At 51.1% G+C, this 19,304-nt stretch overlaps 1 protein-coding gene across 3 annotated transcripts in view; it reads left to right on the top strand.

The window, feature by feature from the left end:
• RAB26 (RAB26, member RAS oncogene family) overlaps window positions 1-19,304 on the top strand; it is an 86,179-nt gene that overhangs the window by 6,320 nt on the left and 60,555 nt on the right. The gene's annotated exons all lie outside the window — the stretch shown is intronic.

Genomic DNA, 19,304 nt, shown 5'->3' with positions numbered 1-19,304 from the left:
TTGTCTGTCCGGAATCCCACTGTGCATGTCCGAGCAAGAGAGCAACGTCTCTGTCTGCTTTCTCCCCCCTTTCTGTACTTGTATAAGCCTTCCTGGTATCCACCCCATGTGCCCCACCGAAATAAAGGCGCAGCACCCCTGCCTAGGAGCATCCGTCGTTTCAGCGAGGCTTGGGAGAGGAGCTTCCCAGGGCAGGGAGTCCCAGCCTTTGGCTCCCAGAGGTTGTTGGACTACAGCTCCCTTCAGCCATTGAGGCTGGGGGTGATGGGAGCAGTAGTCCAACGGCATCTGGGCACCCAAGGGGGGGACCCCAGTCCTGGTGGGTTTGCATGCCGTACGTCGGATCAGCCTCCTTGTTCTGTGGCCCTCCGTGGCCCTGGCATTGGCCTGCTTGGGGGGCTGCCTGGCCCAGAGCAGGCCTGCTTCTCGGTGGTGTTGCTAGGGGCAGATAGGAGGGGGCAGTAGCGGCTCACCCTAACAAGCCTGGGGAGGGGGGTGTTGCCAAAGGAGACAGCTCGGGATGCTCCTTTCTCTCTTGCCCCGCCCGAGAACCACGCTGCCTTCAGGCTGTGCAGTTGTTGTGCAGCTCTACCTGATGGATGGCCAGCCTGCAGGCACTGCAGCTCAACGCAGGAAGCTGCCTTCCACTGAGTCAGAACCTTGGCCCATCTAGCTCAGTATTGTCTACACAGACTGGCAGTGGCTTCTCATAGGAACACAGGAAGCTGCCATATACTGAGTCAGACCCTTGGTCTATCTAGCTCTGTATTGTCTACACAGACTGGCAGCAGCTTCTCCAAGGTTGCAGGCAGGAGTCTCTCTCAGCCCTTTTTTGGAGGTGCTGCCAAGGAGGGAACTGGGAACCTCGATGCACTTCCCAGAGCGGCCCCATTATCCCCTCAGGGGAAGATCTTGCAGTGCTCACACTTCTAGTCCTCCATTCAAATGCACACCAGGGTGGACTCTGCTTAGCAGAGGGGACCGTTCATGCCTGCCACCACCAGACCAGCTTTCGGGCGGAATGAGAGAGAGAGAGAGAGAGAGAGAGAAGAGCCACCCAAACTGCTGCCGGGAAGCAGAGGCAGCTGCGCCTCCCTTGGCACTCGCTGGTTTGTCAGGCTGTGCCACCCCTGGCAGAGGCGGGTGGGATTCCACTCTGCAGGGTCTGGTGATTTTGTTAAGAGCTGCGGTGCTGTCGGCATAAACCGATGCACGGACTGGGTGAAACGCCTCTGCCTCGCCCACTCGCAGTGGCTGCTCTCACCGGCTGCTTGTGCGGCCTGTTGTTGCTGCCCAGGTCGGCTGTGGACAGACCCTGCGAGGAGCCTTGATGGTTGCCGGATCGGAATGCGTGCCGCTGTGTTGCTGTGCGGCTGATCACCATTTTCCTGGGCTTGGCAATTAGTGCTTTTGTGATGCTCATTCGCGCGTCTGATCCGTCTTGCAAATTTCATAAGGCTGTTGTGATATGATTGTGAAGGAGCCGGGAAGCTCTTAAAAGACATTCTAACCTAGTTGTGGAATGGACGATATGGTGCTTGATTATCTTGCAGGCTAGCAGGTTTCCAAGTGCCTTGCACGGCAGCTATCCACACTGTTGTTATCGTCATTTAAAACCTCCACCGTTCCCCCATCAGTCATTCTGCAGATGCCAGCATCCCGCGTTCTTTTCTGGAACATGGGAGGCTGCGTGTGCCCCGTGAGCTCTGGAGGGGAAGGAGAGCCGCCTCGCATATTCATGGGACCTGGCGTAATTACCCATCACTTCCCATTTCAGTTGCAAAGCAGATGAGTCTCTTGCTCTGATTGCAAGGGAGAGTTTCAGCTTTTTTGTGCCCAAATTGTTTTTCTCCCATAACAAAACGGTCTCCTCATTTGGGACTTTTCAGCATCGGGCTCCTTCTAACAGGGAAAATTAGGCAGCTCCAGCTCTGGCTGGGCCTTAATTAAAGCATCAGTAGACTGACAAGGTCTGGACAGTGTTTGATTGCCTGCATAATGAAAAGTGAAAAAATTAATGTTTTCCACACAATGGGAGGAAAAGGAATGAGAGAGCTGAGCTATAGACATACGGCACAAATCTTAGCCTGTGATTTTTCAGGAGCTTCAGAACTGATTGGAGAAAATAGCTGCTCACTTGTGGATGATGGGAGTTGTAGTCTACCATATGGCGACTCAGCGTTGAGGGCCCGCATCTTAGATTCTTCTGTAAGGAGGACGGGCCATGATGGCCTCTTCAGGAATGGCTCATCTTAACGAGCCCAAAGAAGGCACAGCTGCCTCTCTTTTCTATTTGGTTCTCTCTTTCCCATTCTATCCTGCCTTGGTGTTAATGGGAGCTGTGCTGCCTGCAGGCTGGCCATTCATCAGGTAGAGCTGCATGCACCTGTGCACAACTCTACCTGCTGAATAGCTAGCTTGCAGGCAGCTTGGCTCTTGTTAACGCTGGGTCATGATGGGAGAGAGAGAAGCCACTGGGGCTGCCAGGAACCAGAAGCAGCTCTGGATACCATCCTAGCTGCCACATTTTGCACTAGCTGCAGTTTCTGGATATTCTTCCAGGGCAGCCCCATGTAGAGCATGTTACAGTAATCCAGCAGTGACATGCCTAAGGCGTGGCTAATGGTGTGCCTTCTCCAGAAAGGGGCACAGCTGGCGCCACTAGCTGAAGCTGTGCAAAAGCACCTCTGGCCACTGCCTCCACCTGAGCATCCGAAAGCAGAGCCGGGTCCAGCAGGACTCCTTTCTCGGCTGGGGTGACGGAACCCGTACATTTTGCTTCTGCAATGCAAGTGGTTCCTCTGAAAGATCTTGCAGGATGCTATTATTCCACACTGATTGGGAACCTGATCCCTATAATTTCAGGGCCAGATCAGCTGTGTGAAGAAGGGAACAGTCTGGCTGTGTCCTTGGTTGCGAGGAGCTGAATCGGCGATGCCGGGCATTCTAGATAATCGCTGCCACTTCTGGTGGCCCTGAACTTCGAGGTCTGCTCGCTCTCCCAGCCTTTAATGGGCCTCTGAGTCCTGCTTCGCACAGCAGCTCTCGCTGTGGGTTTTTCTCTGTGCCATCATCCTGCAGTGGGCTTCTGCCTACGGTTATGTCAACCGGTATTACATTTATCAGTGTTTTGCCGTTCGCTTTGCAATGACTTCCATGACTGTGAAGCTTCCATAGTTGTTTGTGAAGCTGTTGGAATCGTGGGCACTCAGCCAGTAGCAGCTCATGCTGGGTAGCGGCTTTGGTGCCGGGGGGGGGATGCATATTGGGGCAAACACCCCCCCGCCCCCCAACTTCACATATACATTGATGGGAGCTGAGCTGTCGGTGACTGACCAAGAGAGGGATCTTGGGGTCGTGGTGGACAGTTTGTTGAAAGTATCAACTGAATGTGCGGCAGCTGTGAAAAAGGCCAATTCCACGCTAAGGGTCATTAGGAAGGGGACTGAAAAGAAAACTGCCAATATTATAATGCCCTTATACAAATCTGTGGTGCAGCCACACCTGGAGTACCTCATACAGTTCTGGTCACCAGGCCTAAAGAAGGAGATTGGAGAACTGGGAAAGGGGCAGAAGAGGGCAAGGGGCCTGGAGCACCTTCCTTATGAGGCAAGGCTACAACACCTTGGGGCTATTTAGTTTAGAAAAAAGATGACTGCAGGGAGACATGGTAGAGGTCTATAAAATCATGCGTGGAATAGAGTGTATACTTCATCTATGGAATTCTTTGCCATGGGCTGTGGGGATGGCCACTAGCTTGGATGGCTTTAAAAGGGGCTTAGACAAATTCATGGAGGACAGGTCTATCAATGGCTGTGGGCATGCAGGCCTCGGAGGCACAATGCCTCTCAATCCCAGTTGAAGGGGAGCAACAGCAAGAGAGAGGGCGTGCCCTTTCCTCTTGCCTTTGGCTTCCCAGTGGCATCTGGTGGGCCACCGTGTGAAGCAAGATGCTGGACTAGATAGGGCCTGATCCAGCAGGGCTTGTTCTTATCTTCTAAAGAAGGTGCAGCTGTCTCTGGTTACCAGCAGCTCGGGTGCCTCCCCTCTCTCGCTCTGCCTGCAGGCTGGCCATTCATCAGGTAGAGCTGCACAGTTAACCCGAGCTGCTGGGAAGCATAGGCAGCAGCGCTTCCTTTGTCACCTCCCACCCCAGCTGATTAGGATGAGCCACTCCTGATTTACTCTGCAAAGCATGGTTCAAGCTGTGCATTTCGCTGTGTGAGCTGGGACGCGTTTGGGTGGAGAAAATGGCAGACAGCTCTGACTGTTGAAACCTGGAGCCATTGTGGCTCGGATGATGGGAGCCGTCGTCCAAAAACATCTGAGGACTCCAGTTTGAGAAGATCTGGTTTATTGGAAAATACTGTGCCTCTTACAAGGCAGCTTTGTATGGGAATCCCCATATTAGTGATCATTCTTCTGGGGGAAGAATTGTGACGGTTGTATTTGCATTTTCCCTGTGCTGCTCCCCAACAACAACCACAAAAAATAATATTTATATACTGCTTTTCAACAAAGGTTTCCAAAGCGGTTTACATAGAGAAATAATAAATAAAGAAGATGGATATTGCCAAGGATATCCAAGCAGTGCAGGCACTGAGCAGACCTTGATTAGTTTCAGCAAAGCAGCTGCTTAAGGGCCTTTAAGCCATGGCTGGGACCTGTTTCCAAAACTGTGAGGGTGTTCTCCAGACCAAGAAATGCAAAATCTGCCCAGCCGTAGTAGACCAACTTGACAGCAAAGGGGGATCAAAAGGATGGAAGCGAGCAAAGACTCAGCAACTTGGATTGCTTGAGGTGCCCCACCATTTCCTTCCTACAACCGTCTGAATTATTCAGTGCAGAGAGCGTAGCCGAGGAACGAAATTGTGTTCTTGTCTGATTTTAATAGGATAGATATTGAAGTGCCAAATGCATACACAGAATAACTAATTTGCAAAGACACTGGCAAACAGTGAGTGTCGGGATAACGAAGGGTCACCCCCAGAATGAATGATGAGGCCCAGAACCTGTGGACCTTTCACATGCATGTTGGAACTGACCATTGGGGGATGCTACTGTTTCTGCTGGCCTGGTCTCTGAATGCATAAAGGTCCTTCCCAGCTTCTGAGAGGTCAGAAAGGTCCTTCCCAGCTGCCACACAGGCAGTGCGGCTCTTAGGAAGCTGCCTTATACTGAGTCAGACCATTGGTCCACCTAGCTCAGTATTGTCTACCCAGACTGGCAGCAGCTTCTCCAAGGTTACAGGCAGGAGTCTCTCTCTCTCTCAGCCCTATCTTGGAGATGCTGCCAGCAAGGGAACTGGGAACCTTCTGCATGCAAGCAGGTGCTCTTCCCAGAGCAGCCCCACCCCCTCAGGGGAATAGCTTGCAGTGCTCGCACATGTAGTCTCCCATTCCAATGCAAACCAGGGCAGACCCTGCTTAGCAAAAGGGACCATTCTTGCTTGGGGCAGGAGAGAGAGAGGAGACATCTGAGCTGCACCTTCTCCGGTGCCTGCACCCCCAGGCTCCTTAGGGCAACCGCTCCTGCTTTGGAGTGGATAAGAGTAAATCTCCCACCCTCAAAAGAGCCTCCCCGACATGTTTCTTCATGAGGCACTGTGTTTGGCATAGCCATTGGTTGGAAGGAGGCAAGTTCTGAGTGGCAACACTCATGCAGAGATTCAACAAGCAGCCTCCCTGAAGGAGGTTCATGTTTCTATGTTGGGAGTCACTTTGAATTGAATCAAAACTGGAGCAGAGCTGGGGGGGGCAGAATTGCCCACACCCAGTGGAGGCTGAGTGGTTAGGGTAGGCCAGAGCTGCAACTCGTTCAGAGAGGCAGTTAGGTTCTTTTGGGGCTGGGTGCTTTAGGCTCACTGACGTGAAATCTGGATTTATTTCTGATGGCACCCTTGAATACCCCATAAACACAAAAGGACAGATCCTGATAATGTAACCCCAAACCAACAAAAACCACTAAATATGTGCATATAAATTATACTGAAAATAGAACAATCAGATATATATGGTGATCCAGATAAATATAAATATGATGTAATAACAAAATGTTTGTATCTATATATCTATAAACAATAGGACAATAATATCGAAAACTATGGAACCACAACAGGTTCCTGGTATTACACGCTGGTTCAATTACTATGTTTTTCAAGTGTCCAACAAATTCATTTAATCTTCGATAAATATTAGCAGTAGTGTCTTTCTATTGTTTTTCTGTTGGTTGATGAGTACTTCACAGTGGGAATCCATCGGTCTTTTCCCGTCATCTGTCCGTTCTGTCTCCATGAAGGTTTCCAACCTGAATACCCCAGCAGAGACAATCTGGGAAATAGTGGTTTCAAGTGTTCGTTTTAGGGTGGCCGGGCTTGACCTGGAGCCGAGGTTTGACCTTGTGGAAGTCGTTTCACCTTGCTTGACCATTCTGAAGCCATTTTGTTTCATGCCTTTATGCTTTGCAGGTAGGAGACAAAATGTCAGCCAGGCTTAGCACAGGAAACTGCAAGCTTGGGGTTTTAGCTTGAAAAGAGATTTTGGAAAAGTCCATAAAGAATACTTGAGCCAACTGCTGAGCTGCAGCTGCTCTTTGCAAAACCATGTCTGGAGCATTCTAACCCATGCAGGGTCAATGTGACCCGTTGTTGTAACTCCTTTGTTTGATGTATGCGTGTAAATGTCCGGCTATCTGTTTGAAACGTTTTAGCAACTTATGTCAAATTGTATACCAGATAACAACACAATGTGATGTACTTGGCAAGTGGACTTGGGGGACTGGTCAGGTTTGTGATCTGTGTGAGCCCTCTGACCTGTTCAGTGGAATTGTCTTCTGTCAATAAATCAATTTCACTTGGGTTTCCTAGTCACAGCGTGAAGGCTACGTTTTCTTCCACAACGTTCCTCTCCAGGCGACTGTTGATTTTAATGGCTTGATATTGGAGAAATTGTGTGTGTGAGAGAACTCCATGTATAGCTTCAACCCTAGTTATATTAAATGCTCAGCAGACTGTTGTTCTGTCATCTGCTTCTTGCAGCCGTATTTATTGCAGGCGGGAGGAGGCAATGGTCAACCCCTCCTGTATTCTACTAAAAGAAAAGCACAAGGCTTTGTGGGCGCCACAAAGTGTGCTCTGTGGGACGGCACACTTTCCCTTTAAGATGGTTTGGAAGCTCTGATCGAGCTAGGGATGGTGGTGGGGGAAACGGAACTGGAAAGACAAACGGTCCCCTGTGAGCCGAAAGCCAGGATGGCCAGGGGCTTTGCTGCATCGCCTTGGCCCAGAATAACAACAGCCTAATTTGTAGCTTCCTGACACTAATTAGCTCTCCTAATGACTGCCAGTTACTTCCTCGGTTTTCCGCTCTGAAGCTGCTCACTACCAAGCATACCTCTGTAGCAGTTGCAGCGCCTCCTAAGGAGCTGGAGGGGGGGCACCCAAGGAGGCACAGCCGCTCCTGGCTGCTCTGGTTGCTCCTCTTTCTCCCACCTGCCCAAGCGCTGTGCTGCCTGCAGGCTGGCCATTCGTCAGGTAAAGCTGTGTGGCTCTCATTCATACTGGAGCAAGATGGGGGAGAGAGAGAGAGAGAGAGAGAAGCCACCGGAGGGGCACCACCTCTGGCACCCCCGGGCTTGTTAGGAGGAGCAGCCACGACTTCTTTGAAGGGACTGGCGGAACTGTGCCTAACCATACTCTCTGCCCTTGCTTGGGATCCCACTCAGCCATTATGCAGTCCTGGTCCTCTGGTAGCCAGAAAAGCTGGTCTTGTGGTAGCCAGCATGACTTGTCCCCTTTGCTAAGCAGGGTCCACCTTGGTTGTATATGAAGGGGAGACTAGAAGTGTGAGCACTGGAAGAGATTCCCCTTGGGGGATGGAGCTGCTCTGGGAAGAGCATCTAGGTTTCCAGTTCTCCCTCCCTGGCAGCATCTCCAAGGTAGGGCTGAGAGAGACTCCTGCCTGCAACCTTGGAGAAGCCGCTGCCAGCCTGTGAAGACAATACTGAGCTAGATAGACCAAGGGTCTGACTCATATATGGCAGCTTCCTATGTTTCTATGTTTCCTATGTTTCCATATGCGGAGCGCACTGCACTGCAGACTTGGAGATCACGGGAAATGGTAGCGGGGCTCCCTTCATGTGGGGGTGGGGGAGGCAAGTGTACAAATCTCTGCACAGTCTGGAACGTCTGTGTTTTCTTTTGGATGTGTTCTGAAGTGAGTATTGCACTCAAGTGGGCCATCTGGGTACCAAACGGCATGGGCTGGCCTTTCCCACTGTCGTCCTCCTCTTGGGAAGAATACGGTCCATTTATTATCCTTTTCTGCAGCTACTTGTGCTTAGAGGTGGCTCATGGTAGTGTCAGAAGTGCCAAATGCAGCAAAACAACATAGGAAGCTGCCATCTACCGAGTCAGACCATTGGTCCATCTAGCTCAGTCTTGTCTTCACAGGCTGGCAGCGGCTTCTCCAAGGTGGCAGGCAGGAGTCTCTCTCAGCCCTGTCTTGGAGATGCTGCCAGGGAGGGAACTTGGAGCCTAGATGCTCTTCCCAGAGCAGCCCCTTCCTTTAAGGGGAAGATCTTACAGTAGTCACATGGTCTCCCATTCATATGCAACCAGGGCAGACCCTGCTTAGCTAGGGGGACAAGTCATGCTTGCTACCACCAGACCAGCTTTCCTCTAGCAAAAATACCCAGCACTCTTCAAGTCACTTGATTTGTGCTTTGGAGGTAAAGGCACCTTCATTTGAAATGCTAATGCTTGCGTAAGGCACTTTAACAAAATCTGTGAGCTGAACCGGTGCTTTGCTCCTAATTACAGTCCTTGGGAAATGTGGCTGCCTCTCTCCCCCACACCTTCCCAAACCTTTGACAAAAACCTTGGAATCCCACCTCCCTCTGCCATTCTTTTCTCTTTAAAAGTCTTGAAACAATTTACATGCTATATAACAAGCTGGGTTAGTTGATGCCAAGTGCCTCGTTTTTTATCGGTTTTGTTCTGTTTGTTTATCATATTTATACACCGCCCGATATGTGTACCCTTAGGCAGTGTATATAATTTAAAATACAACAAACATACAATCAGAATAAAAACAATTGTACAGAATAAAACCCAATTAAAATTAATTTTAACTGAAAGCATGAGGAAACAGGCTCCTCCTGAGGGTCTTTTCAAAAGCAACTGGCGATTGAGAAGCTCTCTTTTTGACAGGGAGCATATCCCAGAACCCTGGGGCAGCCCCAGAGAAGGCCCGGTCCTGAGTCTGGTTTTTGAACCGGGCAGAGGTGCTTTTACCCCTGGACTTCAGAGCCGAAGTCCAGGGCCTCCACATCCCCTGGGGGCTCCCCAAATCCTCTTTAGTCTGTCCTGGGTGGTGTGGTTTGTGCCCTCAAGAACCCACGTGTTGAAAAATGATGCTTAACTTGCAGCAGGATTGCCTCCAAAGGCCTTTAGGGCCAGGCTCCAAAATTACCTTGGTGCACCTCTGGAACCGGGGCTTGATGTGGGAAGGTTTTGAGGCCGAGCGCAGTTACCTTTGTTGAAAAGAAGTGAAATGGTTTTGGGGGTCTGCTCCTCAAAAGAACTGGGATCCTGCAGTGCTTTGGGGTGAGCCCCCAGGCTGGGGGAGGTGGGTGGAAGTAGACCTAGAGGAGGAGAGAAGGCTGGCTTTGTGGGCTGGGCTGACCTCTAGGCAGAGTTGCTGTGCTCCTTCTGGGCAAGAGCGGCAGGTCCTCACGGGCCGCTGGGGGGTGTCAAAGGAGGGGCAGCTGCCTCTGCTTCCTGGCAGCTCCGTTTGCTCCTCTCTCTCCTGCCCTGCCCAAGAGCCTTGCTGCCTGCAGGCTGGCCACTCATCAGGTAAAGTTGCACGGGTAACTGAGCAGCCCAACCTGATGAATGGTCAGCCTGCAGGCAGCACACACACACACTGCTTGTTAGGACAATGAGCTGCTATTGCCTCTGGGTCTGGCCACTCCAGACTCCGGTGCTTCATAGCAGTCCTGGGTGTTCTCTGCATTCCCAGCCAACAGGAAAGTCTGGGCCTCCTTCCTTCCAGACCGGCGGATCTGAAGCAAAACAAATGCCTTTCCCCTTTCCTTTTCTGAACAATGGCTGTGGGTGTTTGGTGCTTTCTGGGCTGGGATTTCCAAGCTGGCGTAGATGGAGCCGTGTATTTAACATTGCGATCCGTTCCCCTCCAAGACGTACCCTTTTGACCGTTGGTTGGTGTCTGTTGTGTCTGTCTTACTTCCCTACTGTACTAACATCCCTCACTTTTGGTCCCAAGAGATTCCTATTAGGAACAGAGGAAGCTGCCATCTACTGAGTCAGACTCTTGGTCCCTCTAGCTCAGTCTTGTCTTCACAGACTGGCAGCAGCTTCTCCGACGTTGCAGGCAGGAGTCTCTCTCAGTCCTCTCTTGGAGACAGGAACCACAGCTTCCGTTTTGTGCCCACCGGCCACTGGTTCTGCCTCTGCAGACAGCATTGCCTTGAGATCCCCTCCATCCTCTGTCACATTGCTTGACAGATAACGTTCCCAGGGAGACTCTGTTGTTCTAAACTTCTGTCAATTGCTATAAGGAGGAGGAAGCAACTTGTGAATTGTTTTTGTATTTATTCACTACTGCTGGGCTGGTTTTTGTGGCCATATCTTCTGCTGCAATTTGTTTTTAGTTCTGGTCTATTGACTGCAATAACCTTCCCTACTAGCAAAACAAGATGATGCTTGCTGGGGCCAAAGAGAAATGGGGGCGTGGGTGCTGGGCGACCCAAACTGTGCATAAAGTTCAGGGGTCTTTCTGCTTGCCCCAGCTTCCTCCCCGATTCTGTGCTCTTGCTCTTCACGGATGGCTTGTGCTTCTATCCATCTCCTCTCTCTTATCTGATTTCCCATATCCGCAGCTTGTGGCATCACGCTGGAGTCTGTTAATTTATTTTGCAATTGCATCTGATCGAATCAAGGACTTCTCCTTGTCTGCCCACCCCATGCTGCTCTTTTCCTTGTCAGCTGAGAGGTGTTTGAGATTAGAGGAGGCCTTGGCAGAATCCTGTGCCTCTTTCCTGTGTGCTTATATTGATACCTCCGTATGGACAAATACCCGCCTCAGCAGCCAAAGGAGGCCTTTCCTTGAGTCTTTGGGGAAGGAAAGTCCATTCAGATCAGCTCTTTTCAGGAAGAGAGCCTTTCTGGCAGGTGGAACCGGTGCTTTTCTGCTTGCATCGGGGTGGTTTTCACTTTCTTTCTCGTTGGCCTTTTGCTTTCAGTTTGGAAAGGAGGTTGATTCCGCAAAACGTCTGTGAAATGGATCCCTCTAATGGTTTTTCATCTCTGTGCGGGAATGAGTTTTGTTTCTGGGCAGAAGTATCAAAGCAGTGTGTGCGTGCACCTGCATTCAGAGTAGAGTGTTCCTGATTCAGCCTGAGCTGGAACGAAAATGAACTGAGCGGACATCCAGAAATGTGTGAGCATGTGCATGTCTTAGAAGGAACAGTTGCAGACCATGTTGGGAGGGGGGCGCAGGGGTATCTCTGCAAGTTACACTCCCTGTTCTGTGCCCCCCCCCCCGCAAATACACACCATCTCTCCAAGTAGACAAGCATTTGGGACCCTGGAGTGCTCAAGTGAACAAATATGGCAAGAGATCTCTTCATAGCAGCTGCATCCAACTATAACCAAAACGGCAACTTCCCTAACTGAGCAAAAAGGAACCACGATCTCCAGGGCTCCTTCCAATTCTAACGTTCTGTGATTCTAAAAACGTGTCTCCCCCGCCCCACAATTTTTCATTGGGAAGGCAGAATGGGGGATGGGGAGAGCTAAACTTCCCTCCTCCAGTGCCAGTGTCTCAGTCCGAATTACGCACCTTCCACCAGGTGACTGATGTTTATTAGGCTTTCTGCACTGCGAGCTTTTCTGCTGCAGCATCTACGTAACCACCCTGTTAGTTTGTGTTTAGGCCGTGGATTAAATTGTGTTGAACTTCTGTTGTTTGTTTAAGTCACCCTGGGAACTGGAGGATCACAGGGTAAGGGAGAAATGATTGAAATACCTGCCAAAGTAGAAAAGGGGTAGGGATCTAATCCTGCCTCTTCATGGGCTCATCTAGGCCTGCAGATCACGCATCTCAAGTAGGCACAGTTGCATTTTTTTTTAATTACATTTATATTCCGCTCTTCCTCCAAGGAGCCCAGAGCACTGTAGATAGTTAAGTTTCTCCTCACAACAACCCTGTGAAGTAGGTTAGGCTGAGAGAGAAATGACTGGCCCAGAGTCACCCAGCAAAATCTCATGGCTGAATGGGGATTTGAACTCGGGTCTCTCCGGTCCTAGTCCAGCACACTAACAACCACTTTACTCTGGCTTGTAAGCACCTTGGGGCAGGGTCTGGTCTGTATGTCGCTCCGTATCGTTGGCATATATGAGGATGGAAATATGGAACGCTGCCTGCTAGCATAGAGAGAGAGAGAGAGAGAGATGAGACAAGCTCTTCTCTCTGGGAAAGGTTCCTGCATTAGTAGCTGCCCAAACATCAGCTGCGAGCAAATCTAAATAGACCTCTCGCCTAAACGGAAAGCTATCATAAATCAATGGCTGCGGTTATGACGTCTCCTTTGCAGAGCAATATGCAATAACCCAATCTGCTTAAAAGCTTCACTCGGCAATAAATACGGCATTTACCACTAAATGCAATCCTGGAGAGCTCAATCCTGACTTGCTGCTAAAAGCCTTGGCGGGTTCATTACAGCCCGGATAACAGTCCCGGGGGCGGGTGGGAGGCAGCGCAGGAAGGCCACAGCAGCCAGCCTCTGAAGGGAGCCCTGTGGGTTGCCTGGTGTGCAGCATTCAGATGTTCACGTAGCTGAGGAGCGGAGCTGGAGAACGGCCCAACCAGCAGGATGGCGGATACTCTGTGGTTTAAAGAAAGCAGGAAAATGTCCCTTCCCCAGGCCATACTCTGCAAGAAAATCTGGATTCTGTGGCTTACATAAATTGCACAACTTCTCTCAAGTTGCAGCATTTAACTTTTTTGCATGATTGATCATAGATGAAACTGCTGCCTACTGAGCCCAACCGTTGGTGCATCTAGTTGCCTTCACTGACTGGCAGCATCCAAAAGGGGTCTTTTCCCAGCCCTGAGTGGAAAGGTCACCAGGGACCACCGCCCCATAGGCCCTTTCCTAAATCTGTGACTTGGCTTCATCCTGAGTCAGACTGTGGGGCCATCTAGCTTAGTACTGTCTACTCTGACTGGCAGCAGCTCTCCAGAGATTCGGGAAGAGAGGACTCTGTGTTGTCATCTCCCTGCTACTCGAGATGATCCTTGAAACTGGAGAGGCCATGGATTGAACCTGGGACTTCCAGTATATGCTCTGCCACTGAGTCGTGGTCGTGTTGAAAAATAGGTATATGCCACTTTCCCTCTTCTTGGAGCAGTTTGCATAACTTATTGGGTTTGTTGTCAGAGAGCAGCAACCATGTTGGATCCTGAAAACACACCCTCTGCCACTGGAAATGGTAGCCAGCCTTAAGAACCTTAAGCAGAGCCCTGCTGGATCAGACCAGAGGTCTATCATTGCTGAAGGCATTCTAAAGGTACAGACCCCTTAGCCCCCAGGGCATGTTCAAGATTTGAATCCAAGACCCCTTGTACATAGGAACATAGGAAGCTGCCATATACAGAGTCAGACCCTTGGTCCATCTAGCTCAGTATTGTCTACCCAGACTGGCAGCGGCTTCTCCAAGGTTGCAGGCAGGAGTCTCTCTCAGCCCTCTCTTGGAGATGCTGCCAGGGAGGGAACTAGGAACCTAGATGCTCTTCCCAGAGTGGCTCCATCCCCTGAGGGGAAGATCTTACAGGGCTCACACTTCTAGTCTCCCCTTCATATGCAACCAGGGTGGACCCTGCTTAGCTAAAGGGACAAGTCATGCTTGCTACCACGAGGCCAGCTCTCCTCTCAGTTGTACCTCAACTGAGGATCATGCCCCTGGACCTCATGGTAAGACGCAGGTTGTCAGAGGCCTGGCCCATGCACTTTCGAGCAGATGTTTTTTAAGAAGTGAAAGCTGATGGGAGAGTTGTATTCTGTCTCATGGGCGCCCTATTGGGCTGTTCATCACGTGCAAGGAATTTGCCATTTCCAGCCTACTGCTTCTGATAAGTCAGACCAGGGGCCCCTTTTGCCCAGCACCCAGTTCTTGCGCCTCCATCTCCAGGATCGGGTAAGTGCAGATAGAGTGCCCCTAAACATGGAGGCTTCATTACAGCAGTCGTCATAGCCAAAAGCAACAGAGGGACCCATCCTCCATGAATGTATCTTATGCTCCTTAAAAGCTGTCTTGGAACTGTGATGCTCTCGATTAGAGTTCTGTATGATTCCCCCAGTCCTCCTCCTTGCCTTTCAAATTGTTAGGGGGCGCGAGGAAAAAGAACCCTTTCTGCTCTTCACAAATGACAGCTAAAAGTATTTGATTAGAATAGCGAAATGATGGAATCGGCTGTCGTTAGGGTAATGTTCTGTGATCATCATCGTCGTCGTCCGCCATCTCCATGGAAACCGGCTATGATGTCAATCAGCAAAAAGATCGAGAATAGTTTGCGTGATTGGGTGGAAAATGGAGAGCGCACTGAACTGCACATGGGTTTGGCCCTGGGTTATAAGGGGGGGCTTCATCATGGCCAGGGGGTTCTCAGAAGATTCCTCCGAATTGGAGAATGTTGGCAGGGCTGTGTCTGGGTCCTGGCAGGAGTCCCGAGTGACTGGGGTTCTTCCGGTTCATCCGGTGTAGGGGTCTCCCAATGGCATGGGGTCTCCAGGTGCCTCCCAATCTGGCATTCTCTTCCAGACTCTCTGCCCCACTTCCCGACTTGGGTGCCCAAAAGTCATGATGGAAATGGACAGTAGTTTCGAAGAGAGTGGACAGTGGCCCCAGAGAAGCTTCCGTCCTCATGGTGTGCGCACACATTTCTTTGGCCCTGTGGTTGCCCTTGGCACGTAGGTTTTTCAGGCTTTTGAATCCATGCCAAAAAGCTTGCCGGAACCAGAGGGGAAAGTGGCAAACTCCTACATGTCACCAGCCCTGGCCACTCTTGAGCCAATCAATCCTCTTTACTAAGGTCCAAGACCAGCATATCCCTTGAGCCACCGGCTGTTTCCAACCTTCAGTCCGCCAAGGGACACCCTGGTCTAGGGCTGCGGCGATGAGAGGGAATTGTCCCACTCACTCCAGTGGGTCTGATCCAGGTGAGACACTTCTGCTTCTTTGTACGTCTCCAGGTGCTGCTTTCTTAATATTTTCAGCTTAGGACCTGCACTTCCCCCAACGCCCAATGCCTTCTCTCCCTGTACGCCTTGTCCCAGTCTCTCCTAGTTAGGATGATTATACCCTTCATTCTGCTTAACAAAAGAATAAAACAATTAAATTCAACCCCATAAGATAATTGCTACAGAGCACTCTTTTTTCCCTTTAAAAACGGGCATGCCAATTAGCAATTAGAGCACTTAATTACCCAAGGAAAGGCTGTTTGATCACAGAAAAGAGGCTTTTATTGGGGGGGGATTAAAACCCCAGCTGAGAGCAAGTGAACTGGAACTCTTTTAGCTTTCTTTAAAATGAGGCAAAAGGTGGATTGATCTTGTGTGTGCATGTTGAGAAAGACACAGCAGCGTCTCCCCACGACTGCTGCTGGCGCCCCAAAGTTTAGAACAAGTTTTCTGGATTGCAGCGGTCGTTTTTCCCTTAAGGGCATTGGGATGTCATCCTTCTCATAACTATCTGAGTTTGTCTTGTCCTAGACGGTCCTTGTTGAACTGTTAGCAGTGAAAAATGGAAATGCTGTAAAGGCAGCATCTGATCACAACTGGTAATTTATTACGTGGTGAAGGTCAGGAGTTTGGATGCCGAGGAAATCCATCCTTGGTCCATGAGGAGGAGGAGGAGGAGGAGGAGAACTGAACACCTGTGCAGAGGGGGCAGGCACCTACAGATCCCCTTGCCAGCTGCACCCCCAGCCCTCTGGCGAGCAGGACGCCGAGCACTGCCCAGATCCCCTCCGTTTCCACTGCCACTTCTGAGAAGGCAAGAAGCAGCAGGAGCCCTTTCTGAGTAGCAGGAGGTCAGGGCGGCCCCTGTTTCTTACCCTCTCCATCTCCCAGGGCAGATCTGCTTCTCTCTGAAGGCGTCTGCCTCTGTGCTAGAAGAGAGGGGAGTGAGGGGGCCCCCGGCAATGGCTGGCTAGTGAGGCAAGTCTTGGCTGAGGAGGGTGCGAAGGGGTGGTTTGCTTGCTTCCAAACAGCTGCACTTTCGCATAGCCGGGTTGCTCCAGTGGTGGCTGTTTCTATGGTAATTGCAGGTTTAAAGATCAAGCGCTTGTTTACCGGTGGAAACTTTGCAGCCTGGAATGTGTAATGATTGATGCCCTGGGGGGGGTTGTGTGTGTGTGTGTGTGTGTGATTGTGGAGAATAGCCCTTGACGTGGAGGAGTGCACGTGGTCATTTTCAAGAGGGTACTGGAACATTGCCAGAGGGTTTGTTTTTTCAACCAAATATATATTCAGATTTATTTAAGCTTCTTTATAGCCTGCCCTGCCACAGCTCTCCGAACAGGTCGCAGTTGTGAGTAGCCAGGGAGTCTTCACGTGGAAGCACGCCGTCTCCATTGGAAGATGCCGTCCTCAGTGGGACGGATGTAATGAGCTGGGGTGGGTGGGTGTCAAATGAGGCACATCCGCGTCTGGGTGCTGCCAGCGCTGGTGGCTCCTCTTTCTCCCGCCCCGCCCCGCCCCTAATGAGAGCCGTGCTGCCTGCAGACTGGCCATTGGTCAGGCTCGCAGCTCTACCGGACGAATGGCCAGCCTGCAGGCAGTGTGGCCCTCGTTAATGCTGGGGCGGGATAGGAGAGAGGGGGCCGCCAGAACTGCCCGCAGCCAGAGGCAGCTGTCTCTCCTTGGGCATATCCCCTGGCTCTCAGTAGGACAGGCGAGCTGCAGGCTGCTAGCGGCTAACCTCTTTACCTTGGCTGTTCTGCACCCAACTTTGGCTTTCCTTATTCTCACCACCAGCACCGGCCACGTACACACCATTGCACAAAAGTGCCTGATGAGTCAGACATACGGCCAGCCTGCAGGCAGCGCCCAGGGCAGGAGAGAGAGGAGCAAATGGGAAGGAAAGGCAGCCGGGCCTCCTTTGGCGCCCGACCACACCCCCCCCCATTACAACCAGCTGCTCCTGGTTCCATCTGCCCTGGTTCATATACCAGTGGTTTGATGTGTTGCTGTACAGTGTGGCATGTGCAGAAAAGGCAGGCCTCTGCCCCCAAGAGCTTGCAGTGTCCATGTCAACAGTGGAGCAAAGAGGGGAGGCTGGTGTGTCACCACCAGAGACGCCCATGCGGCAGCCTGTATTTTGGGCTCTCCCCCCCCATGCAGAGGGGCCACATGGGTGTCTTGGGAGAGAGCTTCAGGGACAAGGGAGGGGGCATCAAGGCTGCAGGGGTGGGGCTGCCGGGGGCAAGGTGGCCTCGCGTTGATCGGGGAGAGGCGGCCCGTGTCGGGGCCTCTTCCTGCTCTCCTCCCGCGTGGCGCCTCCAGCTGCAAGCGAGACGGAGCTGCCCACGTTCTCCCGTGTTGAGTAATCCATCTCCAAAGCGACTCTCGTCGCATAATTCATCCGACCTTTATCTGTCTAAGAGAGAAATGAAGTATTTTTAGCCCTGGCTAAGCACCAGAACTGAAGAAAGATGGAAAAGCTTTGAGAAAGCAGCAGCCAAGCTGTCGGGGTTGAAGCCGAACCTGACTTCGACATGTTGGCATCTCCCCCACACCCGCCACCGTGCACATGCAGGTCTGTCAAGGAGTCTCGTTGGTGCCGGCACAGATGTTTTGCTGCCCGAAGCAGAAAGTGCCCCTTCCCTTCCCCTTTTCCTAAGAAAACGGTGCCCCTATATACATCTTGCCCTCCTTTGAGATCTGTTCTCTTTCTTTCATTCTTTTGGGAACCCTCCCCTCTGCCCTTTAAATCTGCTCAGAAGAGCAAACATGAAATTTAAGCATTTCCATTCAAAGACGTTATATTTTTTCATATAATAGTATATAAATATTTGTCGTATCGTATAAATATTCATCGTATAGTATAAATATCTGTTGTATTGTATTCAGTTCTCTCTCCATACATGTTTCAGGATATTGAACAAATTCACTTAAGAGTGAGCAAGCAAGTCTGACAAATGCCCTCTGAAGCTGCAGCCTGCCTGGCCCACTTCATCTTTCTTCTTGGCAGGCTGACTCGGAGTTCTGTGTGACGTGGAAGCTTGCTTCTCGCCTTCTAGATACCAGAAGCTTCAGGCTGTGGTCTTGCCTTACTTGCTTCCTTTGCTTTTATTCCATGTCATTTGCCGGTGCCTTGTACTGATTTCCAGTATTGCTCCAGTTAGCCCAGGATTACCTACTCTGGTCGGCAGCAGCCCTCCAGGTTCTTGGGCAGAGGCCTTTCCCTTCCCATCCCTCCCTGCTTGCTCCTTTTTTTACCTGGAGATACCAGAGCTCGAACCCCGGCCTTTCTGCATGCCGTGCAGGCTTGCAGCCACTGGGCGACTGGCTCTTGCGGAAGTCTGTTGCACAGCCTCATTGGGTGTCCTCTCATTAGGGCAGGAGTGGCTTGTCCTAACGAACCGCGAGGGTGGGGCGCCAAAGGAGGGGCAGCTGCCTCTCCTTCCTGGAGTGCTGTTTGCTCCTTTCTCTCCCATCCTGCCACACCCCAGTGTTAACGAGAGCTGCACTGCTTGCAGGCTGGCCATTCACCAGGTAGAGCTGTGTGGTTAATGGCCAGCCTGCAGGCAGTGCCGCTCTTCGGCAGGGCAGGAGAGAGAGGAGCCACCCGAGATGCTGCTGGGAAGCAGAGGCAGCTGTGCCTCATTTGGCTCCCGCCCCCGGCTCCTTAGGGCAAGCTGCTACTGGCTTCTGCCCTGAGAACCCTACATGATTTGGTCTGAAATGCCGTATTCCTTTTGGTCCTTTGCCTGGCTGGGCACGATCATGTGTTTCTCTCATCAGGCTTTCCGACTGAGGGGAAGTTGCTGCCTCTCCAAAGCTGCCATTTTACTGCTTTGGCTGATTAATGCATTCTAAAACAGCTTTAGCCGTCTTACTTGAATTTTGTTGTGAATGATGGTGGATAGAGCATCTTGAGGTTTTCTGCGGGAAGGCAGCCTGCAAAGAGGAAAACAAATACAAACTAAAAGCATTGTCAGTTTAAACCTGGGACTGACGCAGCAATCAATTGGCCAGTCCATTTCCCTAATTGGCAGTTG

The sequence above is a fragment of the Hemicordylus capensis genome, chromosome 13 (genome assembly GCF_027244095.1).
Source record: "Hemicordylus capensis ecotype Gifberg chromosome 13, rHemCap1.1.pri, whole genome shotgun sequence".
Classification (NCBI taxonomy): Eukaryota; Metazoa; Chordata; class Lepidosauria; order Squamata; family Cordylidae; genus Hemicordylus; species Hemicordylus capensis.
The sequence above is the reverse complement of the archived record's forward strand: the minus strand, read 5'-3'. Positions and strand labels throughout refer to the sequence as shown.